This window comes from Lagopus muta, chromosome 13 (assembly GCF_023343835.1).
Source record: "Lagopus muta isolate bLagMut1 chromosome 13, bLagMut1 primary, whole genome shotgun sequence".
Taxonomy (NCBI): domain Eukaryota; kingdom Metazoa; phylum Chordata; class Aves; order Galliformes; family Phasianidae; genus Lagopus; species Lagopus muta.
The window spans coordinates 15,000,715-15,013,101 of NC_064445.1; the positions used below are offsets into that span (position 1 = coordinate 15,000,715).

Genomic DNA, 12,387 nt, shown 5'->3' on the forward strand with positions numbered 1-12,387 from the left:
CTGCTTCTAGAGGTTGTGTGGTAACTACTCGTGCATTAGCGTTTGAACTGAGACAGCTCTAACTTGTATGGAGGAATACTTTAAATGACATTCATGCTGTTATATTGAGGAAGATCTAGGAAGGCATAGGCAAGCAACAATTTCAGAGCTGTATTAGTGACTGAACAAGCCGTGCTTAATGTCTATCCTCCTCCATCTTGTCAGATTTTTTTCCATTATTTTTTCTACTTCCTTCCACAGTTATTCACTTAATTGTCTCCTTATCCATATTACTACATTGTTAATCATAATTTTTCACTACTATTTTTATTTACGCTCTTATGGCGTATTGGCAGCTTCTCAAAGCTTGACTTTTGGGTATCTTGTATATTTTACTCCTCTGTGTTCTACTCAACATATCAGTTTGAGCAAGAAGCTCTCCTGAACAGGAAAGTTTCTTTCAGTTCACAATAGAATACAATAAACATCCTTGAAGTCCATGTGTTGAAAAGCAAGAACCACTAAATGATGAATGTGATAAATGTGATCTGTCTCTTCTGACACTTTTGTTAGTATTTGAGAATCCTGTGGATTCCTTTTTATTCTGTGTTTCTGTTGCTAACCATTAGAGACTGTGTTGCTTTATTAACAGTAATATTTTGCATCTTCAACTGAGGAAACTCCTCTTTGATAAACTCAGTGTTCTTTACAAATGCTAACGAGCTGCTGGAGTGTTCAGAATTTGAATTGGATTCCAGTCATACTGTTATGAGCAAGTTACTTACAGAAAGGCTAAGAACCACACAGGGTAATGGGAATTAGGCACTTACATGCCTTAAAAATTATCTGTCATTTAGTATTTTGTTCAAGAACTTTTGAGATGTCAAGGGAAGTTTCCAAATAGCTCTTCTCTTTTTTTTGAGGGTTGACTTTGCTGCTTTCAGGACACTTCCACAGTGGAAGACCAAGGCAGTCTGTAAAAGTGCTTCATTTTTTCTTCTGGAATGTAATAAACTTTGCATTTCAGTATTCAGACTCTGTCTATCCATTGGCTCAGGATATACGTCTGTTAAATAATGAAAGTTAGTGATCACAAAGTGATAGTGTATACTTTGATGTATTTCACATGAGTAATATAGTTGGCATTGGTACCAAATTGAGTGCAGTGTTACTGTGAAATGATTGGTATATTGATTTTTATAACAACGTAAAAGCCGAAGTGATTTTTCAGCATCATGTGGAAATGGATATGGTCTTTATTTTCAGTTGTCCTAATATTCAACTTTAAAATAAATGTACCACCCAGCAATGATAAATGCCATTTACTCTCTCTCTTTGACTCATCTTGATGTTATTTTTATGCATCACTTGTGCTTTAAGCTCCATCGTGAGTGTGAACTTTGCTTTGCTTTATGCTTTCCCTTTTAATTCAGGAAAACTTCTGTGCTAAGTGTTGAACAGTACAGTTTGTTGGTTACTGACTACGATGTGTATGAATAATGAATACCAAATGATATTAGGGGCCTGATTCTCAATAGCATGTTTTGTGTAGATGTAGAAGTCAGAAGAAGATGAAGATGTGAAGATGTAGATGAAGGTGTAGATGTCAGAAGAAATCCAGATGCTAGTTTTGGATTCTGTAAACCCAGCATATCTGTCTGCTGTCTCTACAAATGTGTGTACGGGCAAAATATCACAGAAGATACTTTGGACCAACTTAGGTCATCAGTTTTTAAGATCCCCATTATTTACACCTTTTTAACACCTCCTTCAAACTCCGGCAAGATAGTTTCTGCTCTTGGTGAAGTGCTGGATAAGGTAGATGGTGTTGCTGATCACCATCAAATCTTGAAGAGAAGCCATGGCTAGAGCTCTGCCAGGTGTGGCTTGTACTCCATCTTTATGGGCTGTGTTGACCTGGTTACTGGACTAATTTGCAGTACATTGCTGCTGTTATTCTGACATGAACACTGACTGTAAGGTTTTCTTGATGCCTCGTCTTTTCATTTTATTTTTTACCTTGTATAGTAGTTTCTTTCAAGGACAGTTCTTGCACTTGTGCCTGTGCTCTGTGTAAGCAGAGAGCAACTTCATTTTTAGGGAAAAAATGGAAGGTGTCCATGCTGCAAGGCATGGAGTGCTGGCACTGCAGTGACCCTGGCCAGGGTGGTGGCACCACAGGAGAGCAACCAAGGGCCGGGCATTTCCACCATGGCCAAGGTATTTCATGGGAGACCCGTTCACATAAACTTCCCCAGGCTCAATCTTGGAGGTTTTGGGGCCTGCTTTAATTACTGCACTTCCTTGTTCTCTTTATGATGTCTTTTCATCAGTTTTCTTTTTTGTTTGTTTGTTTTTTGTTTTTTGGGTTTTTTTTGTTTTTTTTTTTCAAAAAGACTGAACTGTTGTTTTCTCACAAAATGTATCTGGTTCCTATGACTTTCTTTCCCCCAATACATTGTAGTGATTTTGTAGGAGAAATTTGGGTGACACAGAAGGAAAGGGTTTATACTTTTCCTGCATATTGACCCACATCTCATTTTTCTGTTTCTGTAGAAATGACCTAGTCCATAGTCCATTCTGACCTTTACAATTCAAATGGCTTAAAGTTTGTAAAACTGTGTTCTGCAAATGGGATTCCGTTCCTATTTTCTAAGTTTTAGAGGGGAAAGAGTGTAACCTAACAGCCTTTTTTAAGCTAAAAAGAAAAGAAGGTTTTGTGTTCACCTTAAATGCAAGTATTACTTCTTCCTAAAGTGGAGAAAGGGTTCATTTACATTGGGTTAAATGGGATGTAAAAGAGGAATTGACTTATTAAACTTTTGTTACTCCCTGCATCTTAGAACTGCATTTTCTGGGCACAAATGCAAAGCAGTTGTCTTCTTCTAGATTGAAATTCCTATTTAAAAAAAAATAATTAAAAAGTAAATATTAGGCAAATAAGTAAATAGTTCTGTTTTCTGACAGACTTTGGTGGTGAAGATGTTGGCTCACTTCTAATTAGCAAAAGCCCTCCTACAGAACTGTAAAAGGTATTCTCAGTCTTTTTCAGCTTTTAAACGTACATTATACGAGTGACAATAGCCCACGTTCTCATTAGCCTTCTGTTTGTTTGCTTACTAGCATCTCTCAGCTCCTATTCCTCTCCATTTTGTGTGCACAATAATACTGTTTTTACAGAATGAGATTACGGTAATTCTTTTATACCTGATGTTTGTCTCCTTTTTTGTTTCATAAATTCAGTTAAATACAAGAGCATCCCTTTGTCTTATCCTCCCCCCTCTCCCCCCTTCTTTTTTAGTTACACAGTAAAATGTAATGGGAGTTTTATGCAGTGTTTCATGGAGGGAAGGATTAGGATTCATGCAGCGAATCCTGTTTTCTGTGTTCACTTACATTAGATTTAGATTATTTGCATTTTTAAGCCTCTGAAATTTTTCCTTACTTTTATACTGAACCAGCTCAACATAACTGTAAGAAATAAGTCCATGCAGCCTAGAGAAACTCGGGATCAGTAACAATACATTGGTAGTCCCTAAGATTTAACTAACGTAATGCAGTGGCGATTATGCGAGTAGCGTGTCAGATTATGTTTATTGACCATCTTTTTCCTCTTTGTTAGAAAGAAGTTTAAAGCATGTTCTTTGCTTTGTTTTGGTTGAAAATGTGTTTTATATATATATATATGTGTGTGTGTGTGTGTGTGTGTGTGTGTGTGTATTTGTGTGTGTATATATATTCATTATCTACAGATATGTTTGTTTGAAAGCATACTGCAGTCATAAATTTCAATATGTGTACTTTTTCTGTATCCTTTTGAAATAGGCAGGCAATTCTTTTGAGGGAGGAGAGGCTGTGGGTTGTGACACTTGCTCGGTGCCCAGATATTCATAGGTTCACGTCTTGAAGCAGAAAGCTAAAAACAGTTTAATCCGTTTTTAAAATTTGTTCTTTCTAAAAACAAAAGAAATAGGGGTGATTTCCCGAAGGCTGTGTTATATCCTGTGTTACAGCTGATGCTGCCAAATCTACTCTCTGTGATCCTTTTTTCATCATAAAAATAGGCGAGAACAGTCTGAGTTTCTTCCTGGGGCCTCCAGGGACTCCTTGCTCTTTTGCTGTCCTTCAGCTGTCGTGGCCCTGACGTGCCAGATGTGACAGTGGTTTTTGTGGCTGCTCCAAATGTATGTTTGTCAAACTGGACAAAGAAGGGAGGTATGTGTGAGAGCACTGCACACACTTGTCTTATATCTAGGTGGAAGGTTTTTTTTTCCATGGCATTTCTGGGTATCTGATTGGACAATTTCAGATTCTTTGAATAATTTCAACCGAGTTTAACTCAATAAACTCAGTAATCACGGGACAGAGATAAAGAAATACTGGAACGGATGAACTAGTGCAGTCATGTAAATCTCTTTTCTTTGGCTAAGTTATTACTTGGACTTCGTGTCTGATAAGCACATAAAGAAATATCTGATGGCAAACATGAATGACAAACTTCTAAATAAAAAGTAGTGTAAGCGTTGGTGGGAAAAGATTAACTAAATTCTAGGATCTGTGGTTGTGTTTTCTTTATTGCAGGCTAAGTTTTGCAGAGATTGAGCCGTTAACAAACAAATAATAACTGCAGATAGTTATACTAAATACTGATGATATATATCTCTTCCACTGATGAAGCTATACATTCTGATTTGATTGAGGAGAAAAAAGTGCAGTTTTACTTTAAAGAAGTTTGTGCTTGTGATAAATGGTTACACTGAGTGCTTTCATTTTTTCTGGTGTATGTTTTCAAGCTCTTCATGTGTTCGATCCCCCAAACACATCAGTATCTGCACTGATCACTGGTGTGTGCATTTTTTCCTAATTAGTGCTGTCCTTTAGGCAGCTTAAAGCAGAACTCTTGCCTTTGTCAGCCTGGGTCACTTCAATTTCCTATTTAGGAAAAAGAATCTATTCACTGTATTTTTGTACGTTTTTTAATTTTTATTTGTATACATCTTATTTGGTGGAATTCACCTTATTTGGTATAATATTGCTGTCCCTTTGTACCAGTGCTAAACGTTACGTATATTCAGAACCTTACATTAATTTCTGCAGAATTTCTGTTTTTATCTCTGTAAATGAATTGAGGTGATTACCAGTTACTGTACACAACTGGATGTTTGGCATATCTGCAGCAGCTGAGTTAATTCTCATGTTTACTAATTCCAGGCAAATTGATTGTTTTCATACTTGCTTATTATGGAAATGTCTTTACCTGGAATAATTGTTTCTGCTATTTGCATGTGATAGTCAGGTTTTGCCAAGTTCATGTGTGCTTCTGAATGTGATATAGACACATGAGTTCTCTCTGTGGCTCAAATTCATGCTGCAGTGCCAGGCTGATGAAGCAGCACAGCTGAGAGATCTTCAGTGCCCTGGCTTGGGAAGAGTTGGTAATTAGCTGGACCTTTAATAAATGGGCGTAATCCTAGTCAATAATATTCTATTTTACTTTGTTTCAAATGAAGTGTAAAGTATTATATATCCTCCCCAACCATCCTCCTCTATGAAATGGTAATTTCCTGCTGGATTGTCATGAAAGTGTGGTATTAAATGGGACACGTTTGGCTGATGCAAAGTAAGGGGACACGAACGCCTCGCAGTGGGGATTGCAGGCCCCAAATGAAGGTGCCCAATGGGTGTCACAGGGCCGGAGGCCTCAGTTGGAAGCTGTGCACATGGGGCCTTTTGGGAAGGGTGGGCAGCTCCACAAAGCAAATCTGGTGTTCACCCCACAGCCTGGCAGTGCAGTGGGTTGGGCAGGAACATGGCTGCCACAGCCAGAGAGCACAGCGGGTTGTACAACCCACAGCGGGCTGTAACGGGCTTGGTGTGTTGTCACATCTCATTTCCTAACAAGAGGAAGCCTTAGTCCATTCCTCAGAGAATGGCAGCATTCTAGATTAAAGACGATACAAGTTTTCATAGGATTAGGGGATCAAATCATGTCTGAAGCCTTGCAGCAGTACAGAAGCTTTATCCGGTTTTCTGGTGGTTTACTCAGTGCTGCATCCCGCTACATGGAGCATGTTAGACTGAGGAGCTTCAGAGCAGCAATGGAATGCTGGGGGAAGGCATGAGCTGCCAGCTGCAGCACAGCAGCACCCTGAGAAGCTCCATGCTGCTTTCCTCTCGCCCAGGGCAGGAGCAAGTTGCCCTTCCACCGCAGCGTTTTTTACAGCTGCCCACCCAGAAATACCGGTGCGGGTGTCTGAGATGTCACATTACAGCTGGGCTGCATCGTTCTGAGTGTTCTGGGGAGTCACTGTGCTGCAGGTATGGAGCTGGCTGCCTTCTGTAAATTGTGCCGGGACTTCTTTTCAAGTGTTACCCTGGTTAAGTACATTTAAAACAAGAAAGCAGGAAATAGATTTTGAAGAAACACAGCCGTCCATCAGTATTTACATTATTTACAGACAGATGGGTCTCCCCTCCAAGGATATTCTAGGTTTTGCATGAATTTCATTGTGCTCTTAAGTTACAAATACCAATATATATACCCGTACATTAGTCTGTTTGACTTTGTGCTGAGATCTCATAAAAAATAATGGTGTCAGACACCACATCATGATTGTATTGAATCACTTTTATGATAAGGCTTCTGTTGCGTGTATTTTGTTGCCAGCTTCAAGGTAATAGAGGCAGAGGCTGTCTCCTTCTCCATGTTGTTAGGGAGCCCTTCACCTATGGCTGATTCAGACCATTCTTTCTCTGAAGTATCTGAGAGACGTAAGCTGAACATGCCATCTTATATGGTCACTGTAGAAACAGCTAGGTGGCAATGTTTTTCTTGTTTCTTATCATTGTACTAGTCCGTCATTAAGATGCTTGTTAATAGAGAGTAGTATCTTGTAGATTTTGTACAGAGAGGGGAATTAATTAGATTTTCAGAAATACATTTGAGAAGAAACCTGCTTTTAAAACTATACTTGTGCGTATGCCAGCTGAGACTAAGCTAAGAAAGATGTCATAATAATCTTCCATTCTTTTAGGTCAGCCATATCTGGAATCCAATTTATTTATGTATCCTGTTAATATGGTAAGTGAGACATGAAACGTTTTACGTACGTTACGTTTACAACGTTTTTAGTAAAAATGTGTTTGTATTTTGTCTTGGTTCATTTCTTGCCCCACTCCTGAACTTTGAGTCACTAAAGTGCTGGTTAGGAGAGCATGCGAGGACCTGAAACTCCTCCTGAGTGCCCTCATATGTTCTTCATGGTCTGTTTGAAGTCTGCTGTAAGATGGCAAAGGATCGTGTATCTCCATTAGTTTGATCTTCAATGAATGAAAGGTGTTGTGGTCTTCTTCTAGGTGATGCTTAAAGTCCAGCTTTATTGATTGTATGTTGCTTAAATATGCAGCCAAGTGTATGAATGCTGGTTAGGTGGGATGCAGAGAAAGGAGCGATCGCTGTTATATGCCGTAATAACGTTCATCTTCACACAGAACCTCAGTGATGCAGGAAGTGTTTGGGTATGGAGATGGAGATGGGTTGGAATGCTTTGCACATGTATGCTGTGCTTCAGTGTAAGTTTTTGTCTTTGAAAGATGTTATCAGCTTAGATTTTGGTGAAAGCCAGCAGCTGCTAGATTAGCCTTCCCTGTTGACTGAAGAGAATATACAGCAGCATTTTCTGTCTGCATTCTTGCAGACATCATATTTTTTCCAAAATCTTCCCCTCCCTCTCTAATGAAAAGGTATGATAAAAGACTGTTTGCTTTGAATGTATATGGTGTTTAAAGCTTTCATAAGTATTTACTCCAGCAGAAGATAATCAGGACTGTTCTTAATTCATATATATCTCACTATGCTTTCTCATGAAGAGTATTTCCTTAAACCATATTCTAAACAAACTTCTGCAGGTGAATTGTTCATCTTCAGGAAAATATCATTCCTCTTCTCTTGATTGTAAGAGGATGTGTGAAATCTTCTTTATTGTCCTTACATTATTATGAGGGGAAAAAAAAAAAAAAAAAGAGTTGTTCAAAGACAAATGGTCTTTCTGTGTTATTCTGAGATTAAGAAACTTCTTGCATTAAAAAAGAAAAAAATGTTTTGTTGTTTTGCATTGGTGATTTAAAATTGCTGTTACTAAAGAGGAGAGGCATGTGCTAGGATTTGAAGGTAGCAGAAGCGGACGTTTTGCTTTCCAGTTTGTAAAACTCCCGTGTCTGTTGAATTACTCCCATCTCTCCTGAATGTTCAAGCAGGTCCTGGAGAATGGTTGAATTGTTTGGGAGGCGCAGGACGTGGGAAGCCCAGGGGGTGCTCCCAGCAAGGCTGTGCTCTGTCTTGCACCAAGCATTGGGTTTGCTGGAAATTTTGATGTGTAAATAACCTTTTTAGATGTTCTCACTTAATCCAGAAGTTTCCAAGCTTTCTAAGGTAAAATGGAATTATTCCTGAAGTCCTGAACTGAAAATAACTTTGTCAGTGACTCTTCTAATTATTATTATTTTTTTTGAATGAAATACTGGACTCATCATGTATTTATTTTTATTTGTGGATTAACATAAGTGTGGGACTACTGCTGTTTTCAAACCAGCATTCGAAGGCCCTCTGCTATGATGCCAGAGGACAGGAGACTCCAGGGTCTCGTGTTTTCACTTTCCTGCTCCTCCCAGCTGCAATTGCTCCCCAGTGCTCTGGTTCCAGTTTGAAGTTTTAAGAGTCTTTTCAGGCTTTTATGCTAGCTACAGCCTTTTTTTTTTTTTTTTTTTTTTTTTTTTTTAATATCACGGAGGGAAATGGTGCAACTTCCTTTCGCCTCCCCCCTCCCTTTAAGGTGAGGTTCAAGCTATAGGTCAGGTCGAGGATACTTCAGTTACTGAAGCACCCAATTTAAAGTGGGCAGGCTGGTACTCTGTCTTGTGCATGGTACTGTGTGGTTTTTCTCTTTCGCAAGATAATGGATGGAAAATTTTGAGTTCTTTCTGTCTTCAAATCTAAAAAGATATCAGATTTTGTTTCAATTTATCTGTCTCGTTAATAAAGATAAAAAGATGACTATTATTAATCTTGCATATAATGAAACAGTAGTGGGTGAATAAGTTTGTACAATGCAGTGTAGTCTAATATTATGGAGTGTTTTGGGGAGGCAAAATCTGCTTGTGCGTTAGGAGGTTGTGTATTGTAAAAACATTAGTTTTCTGTTAGACTAAACAAATCTTAAATATTGGATACATGAAACAAATGCTTGAGTCTCTGCTTATCTGAAAAAAAAAAACACACCCAAACACTACTCAGTGTGTAAGTAGATTCTTTAGAAGAATGCTTATAAATTGGATTGTGTTTTGCTAGTTGTACTTTCAGCATTTGGCCGTTTTTTTGTTTAGTGTGAAGAGCTGTCATAATTCCATGCATATTGTTATGTTAGTTCTGAGGAATGATAGGAAAAGGATACGACTAGAAACAGCTCTTTAAAACATCTGCTTTATTATTTTGACGTTCCTCTGTGGCAGTCCTTGTATCTGTATCGCCATGCACAGTGCTAAGTTAGACTAAGATACTGCAGCTGAGCAGCAAAAATTAAAACTTTATTTCCTAAAATATTTAACTCTAATGTGAATTAATAAAAAATTAGTACCTTAAGATTTAATTAGCGTACCCAAATACAGCTACTAACCTTCGCTTGTGATGAGAGTTCTGCTTCAGCCTGAACAAAAGATTGGAAAACTCCACTCTGCAGATATGTGATTTTGCTCTTCTGGAAACATCTGTGTTTCTAATTTGGAGGCCAATCATATTTGCTAGTGGGCAACTGTACTGCAGCTAGCTAGAAAAGCAGACCTTTTTTCAGATTCAGGAAGACTGACACATATTAACAGCCTTAAGCAACAATCTTTTTATGAGCCAGTAATGAGTCCCACCCAACTTTCCACTATCTTTTATTATTTTTTTTTGTAATTATAATTATGGGAATCTGAATGTCACTTTCATCTTTGAGGGTGTCTGTCCCAGCACACAGAATTGTGAGCATTTGTGGTATTTCTCTTAGTCCAATAAATAATGCTGTTTGTCTCACTGTAATACAGCAGTCCTTTATAAAACATGTTTTTACAGAACACCTTTTTACATAATGTTAAGCCACTCGAATCCTTACAAATTTGATATGTCGTAATTCTTCATATTTTGAATTTTGGAAGCAGTGACTGTGATTGGAAGGTATCTTGTACAATAATCAGTCTAGTATGGGGGGAGGAGCTGTTTTGGGCATTTTCTCCTCCCTTGTTCCCCTTTTTTTTTTTCTTTTGCTTAAACAAACTAGCATTAATTGCTTTGAAAGTGTGCTAATTCTTGAATCTGGAGGTAAAGTTGTTCTGGCAAATTCTCATAATTAGGCAAATTAAAATTCTCTGTTGTATAGCCATGTCTGTTTCTTTACTGTGCCTTCAAACCAGCAGTGAATAGTAGTGCCATTCTAAGTACATTTTAATATTGTTATATTCAGCACACCATGAAATAGTACCCCCTGAAAATGACTGTATTATGTAGCTGAAGATTTAGGTTTTTACTTTGATATTCTTCAAACCATTTGGTAAGTGTATTCTCCCTAGCTGAAAAATCCAAAGGGAAAAAAGTAAGAGCCTGTTTTCCTTTCTTCTCTACATATTTCATGCAAACACTCAGTCCTATTAAGAAAGAAGAAAGATCCGGTTAGCTTATTCTGCTTTTCAAACTGACAGTCAAAGAATAGAGTGTCGTGGGGTTTTAAATTAACTAGAAGTGAGCTACAGTGCAAAGCAGTTTTTTCCAAAATTTGATTCGTTATTTGAATAGATGAAGAAGAATCTGTAATTAAACACAATCTAGTGAGTCTCTTAATGAAAAGCACATTAGGAAGAAAAAAAAAAAAAAAAGATAAATTTTATGTGAGAGTTATATGAATGTGTTAATAGTGAAAGTAAAGATGTACTAAGGCCTATCTTGTTTCCACCAGTTTCTTAGGAAGAGTAGGAGGAGGGCTGTGTAGAAGTGGTGATGTTTGCATTTTTATATCGTAACGCTGTGCCCTGGAAACATGAAAGGACTTTTGTCAAGAGCCTCAAGGCAAGGTTTTTGATACAGGTCCTGCTAAATCAAACCTAGAAATGACGCACAAGTGAACTTGTACACCTGTGAGCACAGACAGAGATTCTGTGTTCTCTTTTGTACCAGCATCAGCACTAGAAATACTGGCACGCAGAGAAGTGAGTTTGCAGTCACTTCCTGTAGGAGCAGGAAAAGCTGTAAGCAGATGTGCCATGGTTACATCATGATGAAGTGACAGTGCTCTGGAAAGTGTCTGTCTGATGTTATCAGGTCATCCCACTCACAGAATGAATGGGCAGGAGATGCCTGCATACCAGCAGGAGGCAAGGATGTGCTGTGTTGGGATGTGGGGGCTTTGTTCATCTTGTAGCGAGATTACACATAAATATTCGGTACGCAAAATGAGGAAATGTAAGGAAATTAGATGGAAGGAAGCTTTTGCTTTCTTTTTAAAACTTCACACAAAATATAGTGTTGAAGTTTTAAAGTTCGTGCCACCGAATTCCTATTTTCCAATTGACTTCAGTTAAATAATCTTGAAGCATGAAGTTATTACAGCAGTGCTAAGGTAATAGGCTGCGGGTTTTTGTTTTAGCTTCTATGAGGATAGCTACTGGAGAGGGCTATGGCTTCACGTTGAAATCTCTACCATACTTCTTGAACTGCAGCATTCTTTGAAGCTTACATTTCAGTAACTATACAAGCCTTAGATTTGCCAATGCATTTGATTGCATATTCTTCTAAACGATGAGTCATAGCAGTTTTGCTTTCTTCTTCAAATGCCTATTTTAATCTAACTACTTTTAGTAATGTTTAGGTGTAAATAACATTTCAGGGATTTTATCTGTTATTTCTAGAAAGCTTGGAAGACAGGGCTCTGGTTATTTTAGACAGATAAATTGTTTCATTTGTTTATGTGTCATTGTTAAATGTTTCTTGTTGGCTGATTACTTAATATGTCTGAGTGCTTATGAAAATGAAGAGCTAATAGTATTAGTGGGAGGCTGGCATGGGGTATGCAGGCCATCTTTACAAGCTTCTGGATTCTCTTCTGTGCATGCGCTTCTGCCCAAGCCAACACTGCCTGCTCCAGTTGTATGCTTTTCTTTGGGCACATATTGCTAATCGTCATGAGTTTAGCCAAATTAAATGGTGTATTTCTAACAAGAAAAAGAGTTTGGATTCCCATCCATATGCTTTAGTTGATGTCAAATCCTACTTTAAACAGCTGCTGACCTCTATTACCAAAGCATAAGGGCTAATTATGCTTGAACAAATTTCCAATTTCAGCCATTTGTAAGAAGCCCGTCTTTACATTTCCAAGTGAATAT

At 38.1% G+C, this 12,387-nt stretch overlaps 1 protein-coding gene across 10 annotated transcripts in view; it reads left to right on the forward strand.

Moving 5' to 3' along the window:
- Positions 1–12,387, forward strand: part of TENM1 (teneurin transmembrane protein 1) — a 537,663-nt gene that overhangs the window by 241,307 nt on the left and 283,969 nt on the right. The window contains exon 1 of one of the 10 annotated variants that reach the window (XM_048959379.1): positions 7,044–7,060. The exons of the other annotated variants lie outside the window; for them this stretch is intronic. The gene's annotated coding sequence lies outside the window, so the exon portion shown is untranslated. Of the gene's footprint in view, positions 1–7,043; positions 7,061–12,387 lie in introns of those variants that run through there. 10 annotated transcript variants of the gene reach the window in all.